General features: G+C 38.5%; 1 non-coding gene across 1 annotated transcript; it reads left to right on the top strand.

The window, feature by feature from the left end:
• Positions 1-7847: 7847 nt before the first annotated feature.
• On the top strand, positions 7848-7954 carry LOC121206324 (small nucleolar RNA R71). Its single transcript, XR_005901404.1, has one exon. It is a non-coding gene; the product is annotated as a small nucleolar RNA R71 (small nucleolar RNA).
• The last annotated feature ends 15172 nt before the right edge of the window (positions 7955-23126 follow it).

Genomic DNA, 23126 nt, shown 5'->3' with positions numbered 1-23126 from the left:
TTGACCCTAGTCAGAACAGTGGTTTTGGGACTACATATCTGAGTCAGAAAAATAGTTAAATATTATTTTCCATTCTTATGATGTGTGAATTAGCATATGTGAAAGTTTCCTCTAAATATTCGATTGTTTGTGTGCTTAATTTTGAAAAAAGGACTTAATCGCATAAAATATAAAAGTTGTCTACTATTTGTAAAAGTGCTTATTTGATTTGTCTTTGTTCATGAGAGGTCCTTATGTGGATATTAAGCCATTCACATGGATGATGGACATTTATGGCCTTAATATATATGAATTTATAACGGTTTAAAAAGGGGCAAAATAGGAAAATTGTTATTAAAGTTATTATTAATAAAAGAAAAAACATGAATTAGGTGATATACTCATCACCATTACCGAAATTCACAAAAGAAAAAGAAAAAAAATAAGCTTGCTAGGGTTTGGCTACCTATTTTGGCGATTGAGGTATGTATTTTGATCAGTTTTTGATAATTTTTACATTTTTGTAATCGTTACTTCGTATACTATCAAGCCCATGCCTCAATTTTTTATTTTGATGATGATTTTTAAATGTGCCATGGATGAATTCATGAGCTTTATGTTGTTAATTGATGAAATATGAAAGTTTGATGTTGGGCTTATATGTTTTGTCTTGGAATTTTTGATAAATTTGAGTAATTTGGGCTAAATTGTAAAAAATATTATTTTGAGGGACTAAAATGTGAAATAAATGAAATGTGTGGACTTGTATGAGTGCTATGAATATTCAGCCAAGCATGAGTATATGCAAATTATGTGTATTTTGTGATTTTGTAAATTTGGGACTAAAGTGTCAAAATGTGAAATGTGGGGGCTAGTTTGCAAATTGCCCTAAATATGTATCTATGGATTGTTTTGAATGAATGTGTGATTGAAGAAGTTAAATTTGAATTGATTTAGATCTAGAACTAAAGAATACGAAATTAGATCGGGAAAAGTCGAAAGTCATCGAGTAACCGATTCCATCCCTCCGAATCTGTACGAGGTAAGTCAATATACAATAAACATGTTTGAATTGAGATATTATTGTTCATATGACATTGAATTATGATGAATAACTATCCAAGCTCAATATGTGCTATTCGAGAAAGTATCGACAAAGTTCCGACGTTTGAAAAGCCCCGTACGAACCCTAGGAATAGTTAGGATACATATGTCATGACATAGGTTTCCGTTATCTGATTTCGTGTGAGATCACATTTGGCACATTGGCATCGACTTCTGTTTTACGTATAAGACCATGACTGGAACATCGGCATCGTATTTGATTTTGCGTAAGACCTTGTCTGGGATAGTGGTATCGATGTTTGATTATATGTAAGACCACGTCTAGGACGTTGGCATTGTATATGTTCTCTAAGCTATCCGAGTAACCTTACATTGTCCAAACGGTTCAATGGGCATTCCGAGAAAATGAATGAATAAGTGAATATGTATCCAATTCAGGTACGTTCAAATTAAGTACTATATTTGAAAATGAAAGGTAAGTGTACATGCAAATGATGATCTATGATCCAAGTATATGAATATGAGGTTTGTGTTGGTATTTAGCTCCAAATTTTAAGTAATTTGATGATGTTTATATGCTTTAAATGATGAGTTTATTTGTATATGGCTTACTACGATTTTGAAAGCTTATTTGTGTCTATTTGCATTATTTTATAGATATCGAAGTTACTGTGAGCTCAGGGATCGTCGAAGATCGTCACCACACTATCAAACCTTATTTTGGTACTTTGAAAATGTATATATTAAAGTATGACATGTATAGGCTAGAAGTTGTGGGATTATGTTTTGTGATGTACATATTTAGCCATGTGATGTAGCTAGTTTGTGTTTGAACTTATAGTTTGATAATGGCATATGATATGCCATGCTAATGTGAAATTTTGGTATGTTTTGGTTGGCCAAAAGAAATGGTCAATGTTGAGAAGTTTTGGTAAGTTGAGCATTTTCTGCTAAAAACATAGGTGTCTCTTCTTATTTGAGTAATTACCTTTGATTCGAAATATCACAGAGTTTCACATCCTCACTAAAGATTCACTCAAATCATTCAAGGTGCTTTAAGGACAATAAATGAAGCACTCAATAGTCAATAATGAAAAGTCATTACCATACGCTTGCATGAAAATCAAATCTCCACCACTGATAAATTGAGATGAAACATCAATCAAAAGGTCTTTAAAGGGTTGTATTGAGGCTTGGTTAGGAGGTGTGGTCACAAGCTGAAAGAAAGGGTTAGAATCGAGATTGGATTGAAAAATTGCCTAACTAGAAAAAGAGTTAATCATCACTTGCGTACAACAGAGCTTCTTCTCAGAATATGGTGTATACATAGTTTATTTTTTTATTTTTTTAACAAGTTAAATAACATAGACTAACTATTAAGAACATGACATAGCTAAGCAATTTATTCAACTCAAATCTCGACAAAAATAGGGATAAAAAATAATTGAGGGGATTTCAACAAAAAATAGGTTAAGGGTTAATATTAAGGGTAATACAAGAAATGGCTTGTTAGGCTCAAGGGGGGGTTTACTAGGGGCTAATCCTGGAGGTAGGCTTTTCATGGCATGAGGAGATTAATCCTAAGTGCCTTAATCATTTTGACATATCAAATCAAATGGTGTGGTCTCGACATGCATAATCAAGCAAGTTCTAGAATAACAGTTCAATACTGACGCACTCAAAGCAATAATAAAAGTGAGCATGAGAGAATTAATAGATGCTCAAAAGACTCAAAAATCTCACCAAAATTATGGTTTTTTGATGTTTAAAACTTGTGAATTCCAACTCAAAGTAATACCTAAACTTTGGGGAAACAACTTAAGATTTTAAATTCTTAAAAATAAACTTATCATGCTTGATTCTCTAATGTCTTGAGGTTCAAACAATCAATGCATAAATGCCTATGTTTTAATTCAAGATATATCAACAAAAATCATAAATCAATCAAAATTTATCCTAAATATGATATTAGAGCTTTTCAAGAGAACAAGGTAGTCATTCAGGGATTTTTCTGATAATGAAATAAAGACCCCCCACACTTAAGATGTATATTGCCCTCAATGTACAATGATAGATATTAGAGTATAAAAATAAGATAGGGAGAAAAGTGAAACTTCCTGTATGATGAATTCCTCAAATTGGAGTTTTGGAGAGTAATCAGTTCGAGAGTGGAGGAGGATACTCTGGTGGTCGTAGAGGTTCATTAGTCCATAATTCCTATGCCAAAACAATATTGTATCTAGTGGTAGCTATGGTCGTGGTCGATCAGGACATGGCAGTCATGAAGAACCTTTCCTGGTAGAGTTGTTAGTTCCTATGCGATGATGAGCTTAAGAGCTCTATATAACTGTGATAAAATTAGGAACTTTTTAGGGGATATTAGGAAGAATAATTACTCATAAAGAAATAACTGAAATTGATAATTAAAAATAAAATTATAAAATCAAATAAAAATAAAAAGTAGTTTTAATAAAAATTAAAAACATAAAATAATAATAAATAAATGTTTTTAAACATCTTCATCGCTGGATGGTTCGCAAGGTGGGACTAGCGATGAGGTGTGTAGGTGCTGAAAAATCTGCTGTAGAGTAGCATCAATGTTGTCAAATCGTTGAAAACACTACTGCTCAAATCGAGTGAGGGGCTCAGAGATGTCAGCATATGAAGCAGCCGCATGAACTGGACGAGAGGGTGGTGGTCGCTGAGTCGGTGGGTCCTTGTGCTATGGAGGGACATCATTAGGAATGTCCTGTAGGCCTCTTCCTTAGAAGATTGGGTGAGACGATATTGGAGAGGTAGGTTCCTCGGTGCCTCTCGATCATCCTTATGCTAAGCATGCTCGAGATGCCTTGTGGAGACATCTGGCCAATGAGGGTAAGGGATGATTCTTGGGCCACGGTACTGAGGAGCCCGAATTGTCAAGCCAACCGAGTAACATAGGGGCTAATGGAGATGAACCCCTTCCTATGCTGCTCCGTCTAGTGCTGAATCGCGAGGGCGATGAAATAGGCAAGGTCGATGACATGCCCGTGTGACATACACCATAAGAAGTAGGCCTCCCTATAATTGTGTAAGCCAAAATGGCGTGTAGGTACCTCAGAGATGGAGGGAGAACTGATGCCTTAGAGCGGCTAGGATTGTAGGAGGCTGCGTCAGGGACCAAAGTGTGCCAGCACTTCGAGGGAGAGAAATGTATGTGGCGAGTGAGAGCATGTAGTTCATTCTCCTTCTTGAACTCCTCCGTATATAAGCCCAGTGCAGCACCAAACTCTGAGACGCTTAGCTGGCGGACTAACCCACCTAGGAGAAACTAGACCGTGCCGGGATCATCATAATTTTTCATTACGGTCTGAAGATGGAACGTTGAGCATAGTTCTATCGGGACCTCGAGGTATGTTGGTTCGATGATCCCAAAGAACAGCTCCCAAGGGCTGGTGGTTAGGAGGGCCGGAATCGTTTCAGCCAACTGAACTTATTCTACTGCAGCTCAGTCGATGCAGCGGCCCACAATTAAAGGTCGGGCCTGAAGGATTTGGAAAAGTTCTTCCTGGGGCTCACGGGGGAATTGCAGGAGAGGGTGACGAATTTTTGTGGTTGGACCCACGGAAGATGACGCTCCCTTCCTTTTCTTTGAAGCAAGTACGGCGGTTTTATTTCCTCGCGAAGACGACATGGTACCTGCGATCAAAAACCATTAATTCATTTTTAGGAATGATCAAAGTAAAATGAATATAATTTGTAAATAACAATCATAATTTTAACAACTACTAAGACTAACAAGTTAATCAAAGCAATCAATTGTATGGCATAAAAATGGCAACGAATTTCATGGAATGCAACATGTGTGACGGATGTAAAAATGTTAACACTAAAGGCATAAGTATATATATTGTTCTAATCATGAATATTTACTTCTAACTAATCAAATAAAGTAGAGAAATCATATAATGAGTAAGAATTTTAACATGAGAAAGATAATAACTATTCTAGATATAACATTTGTATGAAAAAAATAAGAAAGGAACATGAAAAATTTCATATTATTATGATAAATAGCCCTAGAAATTAGTAAGAATAAACGAGAAAAGAGTGCACAAATCCAAGAAAGAGGAGAATGGGCGTAAAAAATAGAGCTGGAGCCAGTGCACGGGTGTGGCAAGGAGGCCGTGTGGAATTGCAGCGGCTAAGGTTAGGGTTTTTGAGCGAGGAAGACAATGAATAGTTTAGGTTATTTATAGATTTTGTGGCACAAGGCCAGGTAACATGCCCGTGTTCCCCAATTTCAGCCCGTGTGATTCGCGAATTTTGAATTTGGGTGCGTCTGACATTTAGTACACGCCCGTGTTCCTTGGGCGTGTGGGTGCACACGGCCATGTCACACGGTCGTGTCTGATGTTGTTCGCTTCTCCCAAGCCCGTGTATGTAGACCCACGCCCGTGTATGTAGACCCACGCTCATGTCAATCTAACAGGTTTGACCATGAGTGCTAGACACGGGCGTGCGATTAATAGGTTCACCCACGGTTCTTCCACACGGGCGTGTCGCACGCCCGTGTTGTTTTGACAGGTTTGATCACGGCCCTATCGCATGGCCGTGGAGTTTTATCGTAGCCCGTGTTTGGGAAAATCATTGCCCTGTTTTCACACGACCCTAAGTATGCCCGTGCTTTTGGCTGTGTTCCTATGGAAAACCTGTATTCAAGTGCTCCGTTAGTAAGTTAGATGTTGAAGACTAAATTTTAATGAAGTTAATACAGTTAGTGCTTGGGTTGCCTCCCGAGAAGCGCTTATTTATAGTCTAAACTCAACTTACCTCTCCGTTGAATGATCATGGTGGTTTGAGGAGTTTATACTCCTCATTCCTTCTATCAATCTCATCAAAATAAGGTTTTAAACGGGTGTTATTTACCTTAAAAGTGCCGAACTTGGGGTGACTTACCTCAACTGTACCGAATGGAAACATACTAAGTACAGTAAGTGGGATTCCTTCATTTGGTGTAGTAGTGACAATGTGAGGATCGGCGGCATCTAATAAGACTTTATCTCCAACCTTAAGTTGATTTGGAAAGGTATCGAACTCGTTCTGGCGTAATTTTGGTTTACCGTGTGTTCTCGATTTATGTGTTCACCATTCACCTAGCTCCTCTATTTGTAGCCTTCGTTCTTCATTAATAGGTCCTCTACTATTTTTTGAGAATGGCTCATGTACTTCCTTCAGACTTATCTCCTGCAAAGTGGGTTGTATCATATGGTTAGTTTTAATAGAATCGTTTAGATGATAACCTTCAATTTCTGATGTGTTGCCAGAATTGCGAGCTTGAAGGGTGATTGTTTCATCTCCCATATGAAGTGTGAGCTCACCTGTGCCAACATCAATAATTGTTTTAGCAGTTGCTAAAAAGGGCCTTCCTAGAATTAAAGGAGTGTTGCTATCCTCCTCTATGTCTAAAACAATGAAGCCAACGGGAAATATAAATTTATCGATTTTAACTAGCACATCTTCACTAATACCCCTAGGAAATCTTATAGTTTTATCTGCTAATTGAATGCTCATCCTAGTCTGTTTGGGTTTTCCAAGACCTAATTGTTTAAACATTTTGTAGGGCATGACATTAATACTAGCCCCCAAATCAGCTAATGTACTATTAACATCTAAACTACCAATTAAGCAGGGAATTGTAAAACTCCCTAGATCTTTCAGTTTGTTGGGTAGTTTATTTTGGAGAATAGCTGAGTAGACTGCGTTTAGCTCCACATGCGACGCCTCGTCCAACTTCTGCTTATTTGCTAAAAGCTCTTTTAAAAATTTCATTGCGTTTGGCATCTGCGATAGGGCTTCAATAAATGGTAAGTTAATATGTAAGCTTTTTAAGAGTTTAAGGAATTTACCAAATTATTCATCTGAGCGGTCTTTCCTTGTCATGTTGGGGTATGGCACACGAGGTTTATATTCAACATTCACCTTTTTTTATATTGTGATCTACCTCACCTTGACCTTTGCTTACCACAGATTCTTGCCTCGGTTCTGGCTCAGGCTCAACAAATCCTTCTTCATCTTGAGCATTAATCGCGTTGAGGTGTTCCCTTGGGTTAGGTTCGGTATTACTTGGCAAACTACCTTGTGGTCGCTCAGAGATTAGTTTGGAAAGCTGGCCTATTTGAGTTTCGAGCCCTTAGATCAACGCTTGTTGATTTTTAAGTGCTGTCTCAGTGTTCTGGAAACGAGTTTCTGACACCGATATAAACTTTGAGAGCATCTCTTCAAGGTTCGGCTTCTTTTCCTGTTGGTAGGGTGGTTGTTGGTAGCCTGGAGGTGGTTGTGGTCTTTGATTTCCTTGACCGCCCCATGAGAAATTAGGGTGGTTCCTCCAACCTGCATTCTAAGTGTTACTATATGGATTGTTTTGACGTCGAGGATTATTACCCATGTAATTTAATTGCTCGTTATCCATGTTGTGGCCATAAGGTTGGTATTCCAAATGGCTTGTTCCACCTCCACTTGCTTCGTACTGCATTACTGGGTGAACCTGTGAAGAACTAAGAAAACCATCAATTTTCTTATTAAAGAGTTCTACCTAATGAGAGAGCATGGTGACCGGTTCAACGTTATAAACGCCGGCTGTTTTCTTTGGCTTTGTCCTCATAACTTGCCACTGATAGTTATTCAGTGGCATCTCCTCTATAAACTCATAGGCATCTTCAGGTGTTTTATTATTGATGGTTCCGCCAGCAGCTGCGTCAACCATTTGTCGAGTCGAAGGATTCAGGCCATTATGGAACGTTTGAACCTGTAACCAAAGCGGTAACCCATGGTGAGGGCACCTTCTCAAAAGGTCATTATATCTCTCCCATGCATCGTAGAGTGTTTCTAAATCCATCTGCACAAAAGAAGAGATATCATTACGTAATTTAGCCGTTTTAGCCGACGAAAATATTTTAGTAAAAATTTTTCGATCATTTGTTCCCAAGTAGTAATTGACCCTCGTGGTAACGAGTTCAACCACTGTTTAGCTTTGTTCCTTAATGAAAAGGGAAACAACCGAAGACGTATAGCATCATAAGAAACGCCATTGATTTTAAATGTATCGCATAGTTCTAAGAAGCTTTCTAAGTGAGCGTTGGAATCCTCACACTGCAAACCATCAAACTTAACAAGTTGCTATATCATTTGAATAGCATTAGGTTTTAGTTCAAATGTATTTCCAACTACAGCAGGTCTACTATGCTCGATTCAGTTCCTGTTAAAGAAGGTTTAGCATAATCATACATAGTGCATAGAGCAGGATTTTGATTAACCGCAATTGCAGGAGGTAGCTAATTGTCTTCGTTTTCGGCCATTTCTACGGTTGGGGTTTGAGTATCGTTCTCTTGCTCGTTCTCTGTGTATCTTAAGCTTTGCCTTATTTCTCTTTGGTTTCTATGAACTGTTCGATCGATTTTTTCGTCAAAAAGTAGTGGTCCTGACGGGTTTCTTCTAGTCATAAACTATAAAAACCTCCCAAGAGTAGGAAAAAGTAAATTACTAAGTAATAATAATACACTAAAATTAAATTGCAAGAAAAATAAATGGCAAAAGTAATAAAAATTGAGCGTTCCTAATATCTTAGTTCCTCGGCAACAGTGCCAAAAACTTGATCGCGTGATTTCGTGATAGGTTTTAAATATTTACAATTAATCATTCTTGAAACTAACTACTATCGTGATGTAGGCAAGTGTAACACCCCGAACCCAAGACCGTCACCGGAGTCGAACACGAGGTGTTAACAGACTTTAAACCACTTATAAAAAATTTCCCAGACACTGCCAATCTGCATACTAGTCGCTTTAAAAATCATATCTTGAGTTCAGAAACTCAAAATCCAGTTCCGTAAATTTTCCCCAAAACTAGACTCATATGCCCATCTACATATTTTTTTCTAGAATTTTTGGTTGGGCCAATTAGTACAGTTTATTAGTCAAATTCTCCCATGTTACAGGGATCGACTACACTGACCTCTGCGCATTACGACTTGGATATCTCCATGTACAGGGCTTCAATACTGATGTCGTTTGTTTCTATAGAAACTAGACTCAAATAGGAATCTATACATATATGGCATGACTCCTAATTATCTCTGGTTAATTTATAATGAATTTCCAAATTCGAAACAGGGAATCCAGAAACCGTTCTGGCCCTGTCTTACGAGAACCTGAATGTCTCTTAACATACTGTCCATATGATCATTTCGTTACATTCCTATGAAAATAGATTCATCAAGGTTCGTTTACATAATTTATTCACAATTTAATTCCATTCCTACTATTTTTAGTGATTTTCCAAATCTACATCACTGCTGCTGTCAGCATCTGCCTTTAAGGTAGACTTTACCTATTTCATAGTTTCCATGATTCAACTAGCCCTTTTAGCATAAATAGCACAATTTATGATAGTGATTAACCATTCCCATGGCCAATCCTTGTTAAGCATATCCACACCTCTCAATAACCATATCCATACCAAATGATTATAACATTATACTCAAACATATATAAGCCATTTTCGCATGGCTATCCAAAATTATACAAGTCCAAAGGGTCCATGACCCACAACAAAAGGGTAGTCCTATACATGCCATTTCGAAGTTCAGGGGGAAAAATCAATCTATACGCAACCGGACCAACTCGTTCGGAGATTTCGTACGGCCCAATGAATCTCGGGCTCAACTTGCCCTTACGGCCAAATCTGAGTACCTTTTTCCAAGGCGAAACTTTAAGAAACACTTTATCTCCCACCTGATATTCAATGTTTTTTCGTTTCAAATCCGTATACGATTTTTGACGATCTGTGGCTGCCTTCAGACTTTCATGGATTACCTTTACTTTCTGTTCGGCATCTTTAATCAAATCAACTCCGAAAATTTTACTTTCACCGAGCTCGGTCCAAAACAATGGTGTACGGCATTTACGACCGTACAAAGCCTCGTAAGGTGCCATCTTAATACTTGATTGAAAACTATTGTTGTAAGCGAATTCAATCAAAGGTAAATACCGTTCCCATGAACTACTGAACTTGAGGATGCAACATCTCAACATATCCTCAAGTATCTGAATTATCCCCTCGGATTGACCATCGGTTTGGGGGTGAAAAGCAGTGCTAAAATGCAGCTTGGTACCCAAAGCTTCTTGCAATTTCTTCCAAAATCGTGAGGTGAATCTCGGATCTCTATCCGACACGATAGAAATAGGTACCCCGTGTAATCTCACAATCTGAGAAACGTACAATTCAGCTAGTTTATCCAATGAAAAATCCGTACGCACGGGGATAAAGTGAGCCGACTTAGTCAGTCTATCGACAACAACCCAAATCGCATCTTTCTTACTTGCTGACAATGGCAGTCCAGACACAAAGTCCATTGTGACTCGATCCCATTTCCACTCAGGTATCATGATCAGCTGAAGTAATCCTGAAGGCACTTGATGTTCCGTTTTCACTTGTTGACATATTAAACATCTCGAAACAAAGTCGGAGATGTCTCGTTTCATACCATGCCACCAAAACCAACGTTTCAAATCGTTGTACATTTTCGTACTCCCCGGGTGAATTGACATTCGGCTACAATGGGCTTCGTTCAGAATCATCAAAATGAGTTCTGAATTTCTTGGAACACACAACCGACTTCTGAACCTCAAACAATCGTCATCACCAATTTGAAATTCGGATTCCATATTCGGAACACATTCAGCCCGTTTTCCAACCAATTCATCGTCGACTTTCTGAGCTTCACGAATTTGACGAATCAATAATGGTTTGGCCTTTAATTCAGCTACTAACACATTGTCGGGTAGAACAGACAAGTGCACATTCATCGCTCGTAAAGCAAACAGTGATTTCCGGCTTAAGGCGTCCGCAACCACATTAGCCTTTCCCGGGTGGTAATCAATGACAAGCTCGTAATCTTTCAACAACTCAAGCCAACGTCTTTGTCGCAGATTTAAGTCTCTTTGAGTCATCAAATATTTGAGACTTTTGTGATCCGAAAATACATGGCACTTTTCACCAAATAAGTAATGTCGCCATATTTTTAAAGCGAATACGATGGCAGCTAGTTCGAGATCATGGGTCGGATAATTTTTCTCATGTGGCTTTAATTGTCTCGACGCATAGGCCACCACTCGACCTTCTTGCATCAATACGCAACCCAACCCAAGTAGGGATGCGTCACTATAAATGACAAACTCTTTGCCTGATTCGGGTTGCACTAAAATTGGAGCTTCAGTCAAATAAGTTTTCAGTTGATCGAAACTTTTCTGACATTTCTCAGTCCATTCGAACTTAACATCCTTTTGAAGTAGCTTCTTCATTTGTGTGGCTATCATCGAGAAACCTTTGACAAATCGTCGGTAATAACCGGCGAGTCCCAAAAAGCTCCGAACCTCAGTAATATTTCTCGGAGGTTTCCAGTTAAGTATGGCTGAAATTTTGTTCGGGTCAACTCGAATACCCGATGCGGATACCACATGACCCAAGAAGCTAACCTCTCTTAACCAGAACTTACACTTACTGAACTTAGCATATAACTGCTTATCCTGCAAAATTTGCAACACTAGTCTCAGGTGCTCAGCATGTTCGGTCTCATCTCTTGAATAGACCAAGATGTCATCAATGAACACAACTACGAACCGATCCAAATATGGTCTGAAGATCCGATTCATCAAATCCATAAATACCGCAGGGGCATTAGTGAGCCCAAATGGCATCACTAAGAATTCGTAGTGACCATATCTCGTTCTGAAGGCAGTTTTGGGTATGTCCGAATCTCGAATTCGCAACTGATAATAGCCCGATCTCAAATCTATTTTTGAGAACACTGAGGCTCCTTTTAGTTGATCAAACAAATCATCAATACGCGGTAACGGATATTTATTCTTTATCGTCACTTTATTCAGTTGACGATAGTCAATGCACAACCTCATGGTTCCATCCTTCTTTTTCACGAACAATACTGGTGCACCCCAAGGTGAGAAACTTGGTCGAGCAAAACCTCTATCCGTCAATTCTTGCAACTGAGCTTTCAACTCTTTTAACTCGGTTGGTGCCATACGATATGGAGCTATCGAAATCGGCGTAGTCCCAGGTACAAGCTCAATACCAAACTCTATCTCCCGAATAGGTGGTAAACCCGGTAATTCTTCAGGAAAAACATCCGGGTATTCACAAACCACCGGCACAGATTCGGGTTTCTTTTCTAATTCTTTGTCATCAAGTACATACGCAAGGTATGCTTCGCACCCTTTTCTTACATATTTCTGGGCCAACATTGAGGATATTACAGTTGGCAACCCCTTTAAGTCCGTAGACTCAACTCGGATTATCTCGTTATTTGCGCACCTCAAATCAATAGTCTTGCTTTTGCAATTCACAACCGCATCATGCGTGGTCAACCAATCCAAACCAAGAATAACATCAAATTCATCAAATGGCAAAAGCATCAAGTCCGCCGGAAAACAGGAACCTCGAATTACTAGGGGACATTTCTTACACACTTTGTCGACAAGCACGTAGCGACCCAAGGGATTTGACACCCGAATTACGAACTCTGTAGACTCAATAGGTAAAGTCTTACTGGATGCTAAGGTTTCACATATGTAAGAATGAGTAGAACCGGGGTCAATCAAAGCAATTACATTAGTATCAAAGAGAGTAAAAGTACCGGTAATAACATCAGGCGAAGAAGCATCCTCGCGGGCACGTATAGCATAAGCTCTAGCAGGCGCACGAGCCTCGGATCTGGTCGTAGCATCTCTAGATCCTCTCTGACCACCGCTAACATTGCCTGTATTTCTAGATGGTCTACCTCGAGCAGTGGTAGCACCCGGTTTCCCACTCTGATTTATATTCTGTTCAGACAACCTGGGGCAATCTTTAATGAAGTGGTCAACTGATCCGCACTTGTAACAGGAGCGGTCAGGGAATCTACAACTCCCCGAATGCCATTTACCGCAATATCGACATTCCATTCTATCTCGACGTTCATTCCCAACACTGGCGACCGAAGTGCCTCGTGTACCCACAGGGGGTCGATCACGATCTCGTCTAAAAAGGCCCGAAGTGCCTCTAGACCGGCCCACATCATCTCAAAATTTCTTCGATGCCTGTTGAAGAGACTTTCCCGAGGATCTTTTACGAAACTCTCTAGTTCCCACATCAACTTTTTGTTTTTCTTTTCTAAGCTCTTCGGCTTTACAAGCTCGCTTGACAAGTACTACGAACTCTCGTATTTCAAGAATGCCAACGAACATTTTTATATCTTCATTCAGCCCATCCTCGAAGCGTTTACACATGATAGCCTCGGACGAAACACATTCCCGAGCGTATCTACTAAGTCTAACAAATTTTCGCTCGTAATCAGTAGCTGACATAGAACCTTGCTTAAGCTCAAGATATTCCTTCCATTTTGGATCAACAAATCTCTGACTGATATACTTTTTCCGAAACTCAGTTTGGAAAAACTCCCAAGTTACTTGCTCTCGGGGCACAACAGAAGTCAGAGTACTCCACCAATAGTAGGCAGAATCGCGTAGCAAGGAGATAGTACACTTTAGGCATTCATCGGGTGTACAAGATAGCTCATCGAGTACCCGGATAGTGTTGTCCAACCAAAATTCAGCTTGCTCGGCATCGTCGCTATCCATAGCTTTAAATTCAGTAGCCCCATGTTTTCGGATTCTGTCAACTGGGGGCTTATTTGACCTTATTTGGTCAGTTTCCGGAGGTATTGTAGGTGCGGGGGTGGTATTAGTCGAGAATGGAGGTTGTGGAACAGCCGTATTAGTTCGAATGTATTGGTTGAACCAATCATTCATCACGCTATAGAAAGCATGTCTAGCTTCATCATTCGGGTTACTAGCATTAGGTTGAGAGTCCGCCGGCGCTGTCCCTTGTGCGGGAGCGGGCGCTACACTCTCAAGATCATCAGCTACCGCTCGGTCGGGATCGGGATCCATTACTATAAATAAACACATTGGCAAATGTCAGAAATCACCACACTATCAATTGATCACATAAAATGGCATGTATAGCTAGACCCAACGCATTACGGTAGTCCTAGAATCGACTAAACCGTAGCTCTGATACCAATCAAATGGAACACCCCGAACCCGAGACCGTCACCGGAGTCGAACACGAGGTGTTAACAGACTTTAAACCACTTATAAAAAAATTTCCCAGACACTGCCAATCTGCGTACTAGTCGCTTTAAAAATCATATCTTGAGTTCAGAAACTCGGAATCCAGTTCCGTAAATTTTCCACAAAACTAGACTCATATGCCCATCTACATATTTTTTTCTATAATTTTTGGTTGGGCCAATTAGTACAGTTTATTAGTCAAAATCTCCCATGTTACAGGGATCGACTACACTAACCTTTGCGCATTACGACTTGGATATCTCCATGTACAGGGCTTCAATACTGATGTCGTTTGTTTCTATAGAAACTAGACTCAAAGAGGAATCTATACATATATGGCATGACTCCTAATTATCTCTGGTTAATTTATAATTAATTTCCAAATTCGAAACAGGGAATCCAGAAACCGTTCTGGCCCTGTCTTACGAGAACCTGAATGTCTCTTAACATACTGTCCATATGATCGTTTCGTTACTTTCCTATGAAAATAGATTCATCAAGGTTCGTTTACATAATTTATTCACTATTTAAACCCATTACTACTATTTTTAGTGATTTTCCAAATCTACATCACTGCTGCTGTCAGCATCTCCCTTTAAGGTAGACTTTACCTATTTCATAGTTTCCATGATTCAACTAGCCCTTTTAGCATAAATAGCACAATTTATGATAGTGATTAACCATTCCCATGGCCAATCCTTGGTAAGCATATCCACACCTCTCAATAACCATATCCATACCAAATGATTATAACATTATACTCAAACATATATAAGCCATTTTCGCATGGCTATCCAAAATTATACAAGTCCAAAGGGTCCATGACCCACAACAAAAGGGTAGTCCTATACATGCCATTTCGAAGTTCAACCAAAATTGTACCAAAAGGGGGGGCTTTGATAGTGTGGGCGACTTCGACTTCAAAATCCCGAGTCCGATAGCTGGAGAACCAAAATCTATAAAACAGAGAATCAAGGAGACGGAGTAAGCAATTTATGCTTAGTAAGTTTTGAGCAAGGGATTCCAGCACAACAAAAGTATAGCATTCATGTAGCTAAACGGATAATTTCATATGCACAATTTTTCAATATCATACTTACTTCACATTACCAACCCTTTTATTCATACACAAAGATCAACTTAGCCAACGGCCGGTAGCTCATTTATCAACTGAGCGAATACTTATTTGTAAGGGCTCAACTAATTCAAAGCACATACGAAACATACCTCAATGTTGGGATGTTTCAAGCGTATTAACTGAAATTTTTACAGCAAGATCATTCATTCCCAAATCACGTACCTTCTGAATTTAACCGGATATAGCTACTCGTTCAAATGCCTTCAGGACATAGCCCGGTTATAGTAACTCGCACAAATGCCTTCGGGACTTAACCCGGATTTAGTAACTCGCACAAATGCCTTCGGGACTTAACCTGGATTTAGTAACTCGCACAAATGCCTTTGGATCTTAGTCCGGATTTAGTAACTCGTACAAATGCCTTCGGGCTTAGCCCGGAATTAGTATCTCGCACAAATGCCTTCGGATCTTAGTCCGGATATGGTCACTTAGCACAAAGCCTTCGGGACTTAGCCCGGACATCATTCAATTAACCATGCACATTTAACAATAAATCATGGTACATTCGTATTTCGTTTTCGTTAGCAAAACTCAAACACAAGACACTTATCATTCTTGCAATTTCGGCTCAATAGCCACACACAAAGAGCATGATTTTGATTTGCTTAAAACATGATCTAATCAAATCATAATTTAAGCTCTTTTACTCAAGAACTTACCTCGGATGTTGTCGAACGATTCCGATAGCTATTCGACCACTTTTTCCTTCCCTTTATCGGATTTAGTTCCCCTTTGCTCTTGAACTTAATTAAACAAATAAATTGATTTAATCATTTGAGCATCGAAAAGAGGAACACAAGGCACTTAGCCCATATTTATACATTAGACATTAAAGTCACATATGTACGGAATCATGAATCAAACTCAACATTTTAGCTAATTTTCCCCCTTGGCTGAATTTTCTAAGCCAAGACAAAAGCATCAATATGCTTGCCTCTAACCGAATACATGCAACACCAATCTCCTTCCTATGGCCGAATATGCATGTCTATTTGGGGCCGATTGCAACACTTAATACATTCTACAAGTATGGTCACTTGTATTGACTAAACACCATTTTGTTTCAAGTTCAAAACTTGGCTAATACACACATATATACACTAGTAAAGCATCCTCTCCCTTTCCATCAATTTAACACATGCATTACTCATTAATATACAAAAATTATATTCGGCCTTAGCACACAACTTGCTAGCCGATTCTTCTCCATCTAGCAACTAATGCACATATGTGCTCACTCAAAAATGCTAAAAAGAAGATTCAAGAATCATCAATCCACCATCACATGCATCATTAACAAGCTTCATATTTAGCATGCAATGGCATGAACACAAAATCCACCTAGGCCGAATATCATCCCCATGACATAGCAAAGATTTGAACCATGGGCTAATTAGAACTCAAGCTAGCAACTAAAAACATGCATGAATCTCATGGCACAACCTCAAACATACCTTGATCTAGATACAAGTATGGCCAAACCTCCTCCTAATCCTCTTCCAAACCAAACATGAAGCAAGAACTCCTTCCTCCTTCCTTAGAATTTTCGGCCAAAAGAAGATGAAAAAGGATGAACAAAATTTTTCTTTTCTTTTCTTTAACTCACGGCAATGGGGGGCATGGATGAGACCATTCTTTTTTTTTTCATCACTCCTCCCTTTCATTATTTAATTACCATGCTCATTATTTTATTGTTTCCACCCATGATGCACCAACACAACATGTCTATGACATGTCTTGCCCATCACACTTGATCTACCATACTTGTCATGGCCGGCCACTACTAATAGAGGGGGGAAATTGACATGCAAGTCCCCCCTTTTTCAACATGCACTAATAGGTCCTTATGCTTTGACCTATCACATTTCAAAATTTTCTCACATAAGTCCTATTTACTAAAACTCACATGCAATCGACTAAATCGAAGCTTGAAATTTTCACACATTCATAATTACATATTCTAGACAATAAATATCACATTCGAACATTTCGGTGACTCGGTTTACCGGTCCCGAAAGCACTTCCCGACTAGGGTCAATTTTGGGCTGTCACAGCAAGTATACCTATCGAACAGTAGTATAGTTTTAGCAAGACCGGATTGTTGAACCTAAAGGAACTAAAAGTACTAGTAATGACTGTCTTTTTATTATCTAGCTTAAGAATAAAGAGGTTTTTGTTTTAACTAATTAATTATCTAAACTAAGAATTCACAAAGAATAGAATTAGGGAATTGTTTTTGGGAAAATCAATTGAATTAAGACAATACCTAAGGAAAAATTCACCTAGACTGTACTTGTTATTCTAGCTCTGAATCAGACGATTTATTCATTTAACTTGTTCCGTAGAGATCCCTAAGTGATGTTATTATCCCTATTCAAGACTAATAACGTCTAATCCCTAGATTTAATAATTGAGACCTTTCTCTAATTAAAACCCTAGGGTTGCATTAACTCAATCTATGGATCCCTTTATTAGGTTTCACCCTAATGTGGAAAAATCTTGTCACGCAATGTTTAGGCGCGCAAACAACTCTGCTTAATTATGACAAATGTACTCTTAGACAAGGTCTATTCCTCCTCTGAATAAGAGCTTATCTTGAATCAGTAACCTGGGTTATCAAAACAAGAATTAAGAACACATAATTAAGAACAAGTTAAATAGTTATCATACAATTCGAAAAATAATAACAAGATTCGTCTTAGGTTACATTCCCCTTAGGTATTTAGGGGTTTTAGTTCATAACTAAATAAGAAAACATCTCAGAATAACTAGGAATACAAAACATAAAGAAAACCCAAAACTCCTGAAGGGGAAATTGATGAGAGATCTTCAATCTTGATTGTGAATCCGACTTCTGATATGGATCAATCGGCTTCCTTGGAGTAATTCCTTACTCCCTATTCTGTGCCCACCCTTTCTTCCTCCTCTAGGGTGTATTTATAGGCTTTGGAATGCCTAAGATCCCTCAAAATTAGCCTTTTCTGAATTGGACTCAACTTGGGCTCGGCAGGGATACACCCGTGTAACACACCCATGTGCGATTACTTCAGGCTGTGCTCGAGCCTACCAAATTGACACGGCCGTGTGGTTTGCCCATGTGAGGAGGTCTAGGCCGTGTTGATTTCATACTTTGGCCCATTTTCTCCGTTTTTGGCCCGTTTCTCGTTCCTTTTTCTCTCCTATGCTCTCCTAAGTATAAAACATGAAATTAAAGCATTAGGAGCATCAAATTCACCAATTCTAATAGGAAATCATCCATAAAATGCATTAAACATGGGGTAAAAATATGTATAAATTACGGTTTATAAGAAATGGTTTGGGAATAAACTAAACACTTTAGAAAACATTGTAAAATTTCAAAGCAAACAGGGGTACATGCTCGTGTGGAAGGGCGACACGCCCGTGTGTCTTTTTAACATGGTCATGTTGAAAGCCCGTGTGGCTCACACGGCCTGAGCATATCGGGACACACCCGTGTCCCTAGCTCGTGCGAATTTATTTTTTGATTCGAACCTACAGGGGTTTTTACACGGCTTGGCACATATCGTGTCCATGACCCATGTCCTTCACACGGCCATGACACGCCACTGTCTCAGCCCATGTACAAAAACCTTGACATTCTATTTCTGACATCAACAACCCTTTAAGGGTACACGGCCATGGTACACGCCCGTGTACTAGGCCATGTCCTCCACACGGTTGGGACACACAGCCGTGTCTCCACCCCTGTGGTTACTACTGAGAATTCTGTTTTGCCAAATTTAGGTACAGGGGACACACGGCCTAACTACATGCACATGGGATAAACCGTGTATCACACACGGTCTAAACACACGCTCGCGTGTCTGCCCGTGTGGATTAAAATAAGGCTATCTACAAGCCTTTTTGCCACCCTTACTTGGACCAACCTACACAACATCAAACATATCCAATCCAAGCATAAACACATCACCAAAACAGCCACATCCATGAGAATTTTCATCAAATGCATTTAATAGTAATCAATATTAGCCAACATCAATGGCCTATACAAAATGAGTATCACATCCATATGAGCCAACACTTGTGGCTAAACTAACATGACACTAAACAAAAAGAACAAGTCCCTATACATGCCACACTCAAAACATTTAAACTAGCTATACCAAAAGCTTCAGCTGATAGTGTGATCGATGCCTTTGATGTCCCTTCATTCCCGATGCTAGCTTGGCGGCTCTATAAGAAATTAGAAAAGAGAGGGAGTAAGCATAAAGTTTAGTAAGTTACAAGTAAATAATTAACATTACTTTACCAAGTAACATTACACTCATAACATATCATACACTTGCACAAGTTTCTTGAATGACTATAGACATAACTTACTCATTTCATCCTTACTATTCATATACATAACCTGAGCTCATTCTCATGAGTTTCATGTAGGTACCTAAACCACTTGCAACGTAACCATAACTTTTTTCAATCATGATATACTCTTTAAATGACCCATTTTACCGGTTGGAATAGTAAATGGATACTCGATAAGCCAGATACAAAAAGGTAAGATGCTGATGCCATGTCCCAGACATGGTCTTACACTGGCTCTCATATATCGGTGCCGATGCCATGTTCCAAACATGGTCTTACACTAGCCCACATGTCGAGGCTGATGCCATGTCCTAGACATGGTCTTAGACTAGTTCTCCTATCAATGTTGATGGCATGTTCCAAACATGGTCTTACACTAACTCACATATCGAGGCCGATGCCATGTCCCAGACATGGTCTTACACTAGCTCTCATATCAATGCCGATGCCATGTTCCAAACATGGTCTTACATTGGCTCACATATCAAGGCCGATGCCATGTCCCAAACATGGTCTTACACTGGCTCACATATCCCTAGTATCACGGCATGGATATCCAATCTATTTCTACAATTCAATAAGGAGTCTCACCACAACAAATTTCGTCATGCATATTCATAACAAAATCAAGCATTTCATGCAATATCAATAATTTAATGCATAATAACAATAGAGTGTAATATTTACGTGCAACTTACCTTGATATACAAAAAATAAGCGACTAGTTGAATTTAGTCTACTAGCCTGGCCTTTCCCTGGTCTAGGCTCGAATTTCGTATTTCTTGATGTAAAACGATAAAAAATCACTGATTTGGTCATCATAGTAATCAATGCATTTCGTAATTCATATTTTGGAAAATTGACCATTTTGCCCCTAAACTTCACAAAATTATGATTTCACCCCTAGGCTCGTAAATTGATTTTTATTAAATTTCCTATTTAACCATACCTAGCCGAACCTTTATTGCACTTATGGCATCTCCAATTTCGACTATTTCACACAATTACTACCTATTTTATAACCTTTACAAAATGGTCCATTTTAGGTGTTTTTCATGAACACCACTTTACAAGAGTTAGTTATTTCACAACTATAACTCCTTTTCTTCCATAAATTTTCAGCTCATAACATAAATGCTTTCATGGGAAAATGCTAAACTCTCAATCATATTGCAAAATAGTCCCTCCATTAGCTAAATTAAGCTGCAAGGGTCCCAAAAGTACAAAAATTATCAAGATAAGTCATCAAAATCACTTACTTATGAGAGAACTTAATGGCTGAAAGTTTAAAGCTTTAAAACCCCCTTTCTTGCTGATATTTTCTGTGGACAAGATGATTGGTAAAAGATGAAGCCCTTTTGTTTTATTTTATCTTATTTCTAGTCAAAATAAGCTACTAACTTTACCTAATTTTGAATTTTCTATTCTTTTCTGACTCTATGGCCGGCCACCCCTATTGAAAGGGGTCTATTTTCCCTTTAAAGACCCCTAATTATGATTCTTTAGTTATTTAACACCGTTTGCAAGAAAAACAAAACTTTTGCCCTTTATGCGATTTAGTCCTTTTTCGCAATTAAACTCACAATCACTAAAATTAATTCATCAAAATTTTCATGCATCCATGTAGACGTGCTATACACATAAAATTCTATTAAAAATAATTTCTCCGGCCTCGGATTAGTGGTTCCAAAATCACTGTTCCAACTAGGCCCAAAATTGGGCTGTTACAGCATATGGAAATAGGCCAATCAAGGCTATAATTATGTTCAAATAAAAACAAAACATTGATTTAATTAAGTAGTAGTTTGACAAGGGACAACATCTAACAAAAGTCCTAATAACCCCATTGAATATATATTACCTGCAAAATAAGAAGGCTCACAAATGGTTGCAGGTCTAGCGGATTCTTTTTGATGCTACGTTTGATCTAAGAATCTGAAAGAAAGGGGGAAAGGAGGTAAGTTCATAAAGACTTAATGAGTTCCTAGAAAGATTAGACTTAGTGAATGATAGTGTCACATGTGAAATGGTATACAAATTGTGCAAGTATACACTCGAATCAAGTAATAAAGTGATAAGTGAGATTGTCTCCACAAGGATTGGATAGGTATAAAAAATGTCAAGTTATTATACTAAAATACGGTTAATGTTATGCAAAAAGTAATGATAAGACTGCAGCAGTAATTTAAAGGAATGATGATGTGTACAATAACTGATAAATAATGGAAAATGCTATGGCAAGTCAAGAGTAAGAATGCAATGGTAATTACGAGAACAATTACGTGAATAATATGTGAACAAATAAATAAACAACTAATAATGCTATGACAAAGATACTACGGTAAAGGATAGAGGATAGAAGGTCTATGATGTTGATTTGGAAGGTCGGGATTACTAGAATTTGCCCTTACTGACAGTAATGCCTCGGCAAAACCTTACTTAATCTACTGCTCAGAAGAAATCTAAAATGGTATGTTTCCTTCGAGAGAAAAATCACAAGTTACCTTCCTTATATCATTCAATTTCATTCTCATTAACCTAACTTTGTCAGAATTAGATTAACTAAATGAACATGAGGTACATCTATCTATTTCTAGAGTTTACAAACATGTAATTTTGTAAAACCATTGAATGAAATAGTAAATTAAAGCAGATCTATGCTTTAGTCATTAAAGAAAATAAAGGTTTCATTAAGTAATCCAAAGCCTATGAGATTTAGCTCATGGGTTAGAAATTAAAATTCAAATCCAAAATATCATTCAACATCGTTTCAACAAATCAATTCACGAAGAGCAACCAAGAAATAATGGAAAAACTACGGGAGGATAGCTTTTGCGTATCTAGGCTACTTTCCAATGATACAGTGCCCTGTGGTGGCTGAAAGGGACTACTTTCGTCTTCCTCTTCCCATCAACGCTCAGCCACTACCCTCTATTTTTGTCTAAGGATCTCTCCTCTTTTGTGTTCACTTTTTGTTTTTCTGCCCCCTTTAGGTTTTCTTCCTTTGGCTTTTATAATTGTTTTCCCTAGGGTAAATCCAATAGCCCATGATTTTCTTCCCTTTTTTAGGCTGATTTTTCTTGTACACGTACAGTTTAGCTGAAACTGGTATGCATTGTGTGTTGAATTGGTCTTTCTCTCTGGAATTGTCATGGCATTCATATTAACAAACTATCCAACCCTTTGCCCCGGCAAACCTTCACTTATTTACTTCTTATTCCTCCTCCTATACTTGCCGATTACTACCAAACAAATCCTTACTGCAAACAATTAAAGTAACAAATAATAACATTTAAGCACTGTCCAAGCTCCTTATGCAGCGTTCTAAAAAATATTAAAATAATATCCTAAAATGCAACTAAATATACCTAAGTGCAGGCAATTAACAAGATCTAAAGGCATGAAATATAACTCTTTTTAAGAGTTATCAC

The sequence above is a fragment of the Gossypium hirsutum genome, chromosome A01, assembly GCF_007990345.1.
Source record: "Gossypium hirsutum isolate 1008001.06 chromosome A01, Gossypium_hirsutum_v2.1, whole genome shotgun sequence".
In the NCBI taxonomy this organism is placed as follows: domain Eukaryota; kingdom Viridiplantae; phylum Streptophyta; class Magnoliopsida; order Malvales; family Malvaceae; genus Gossypium; species Gossypium hirsutum.
This window is presented reverse-complemented; position numbering and strand designations above follow the sequence as displayed.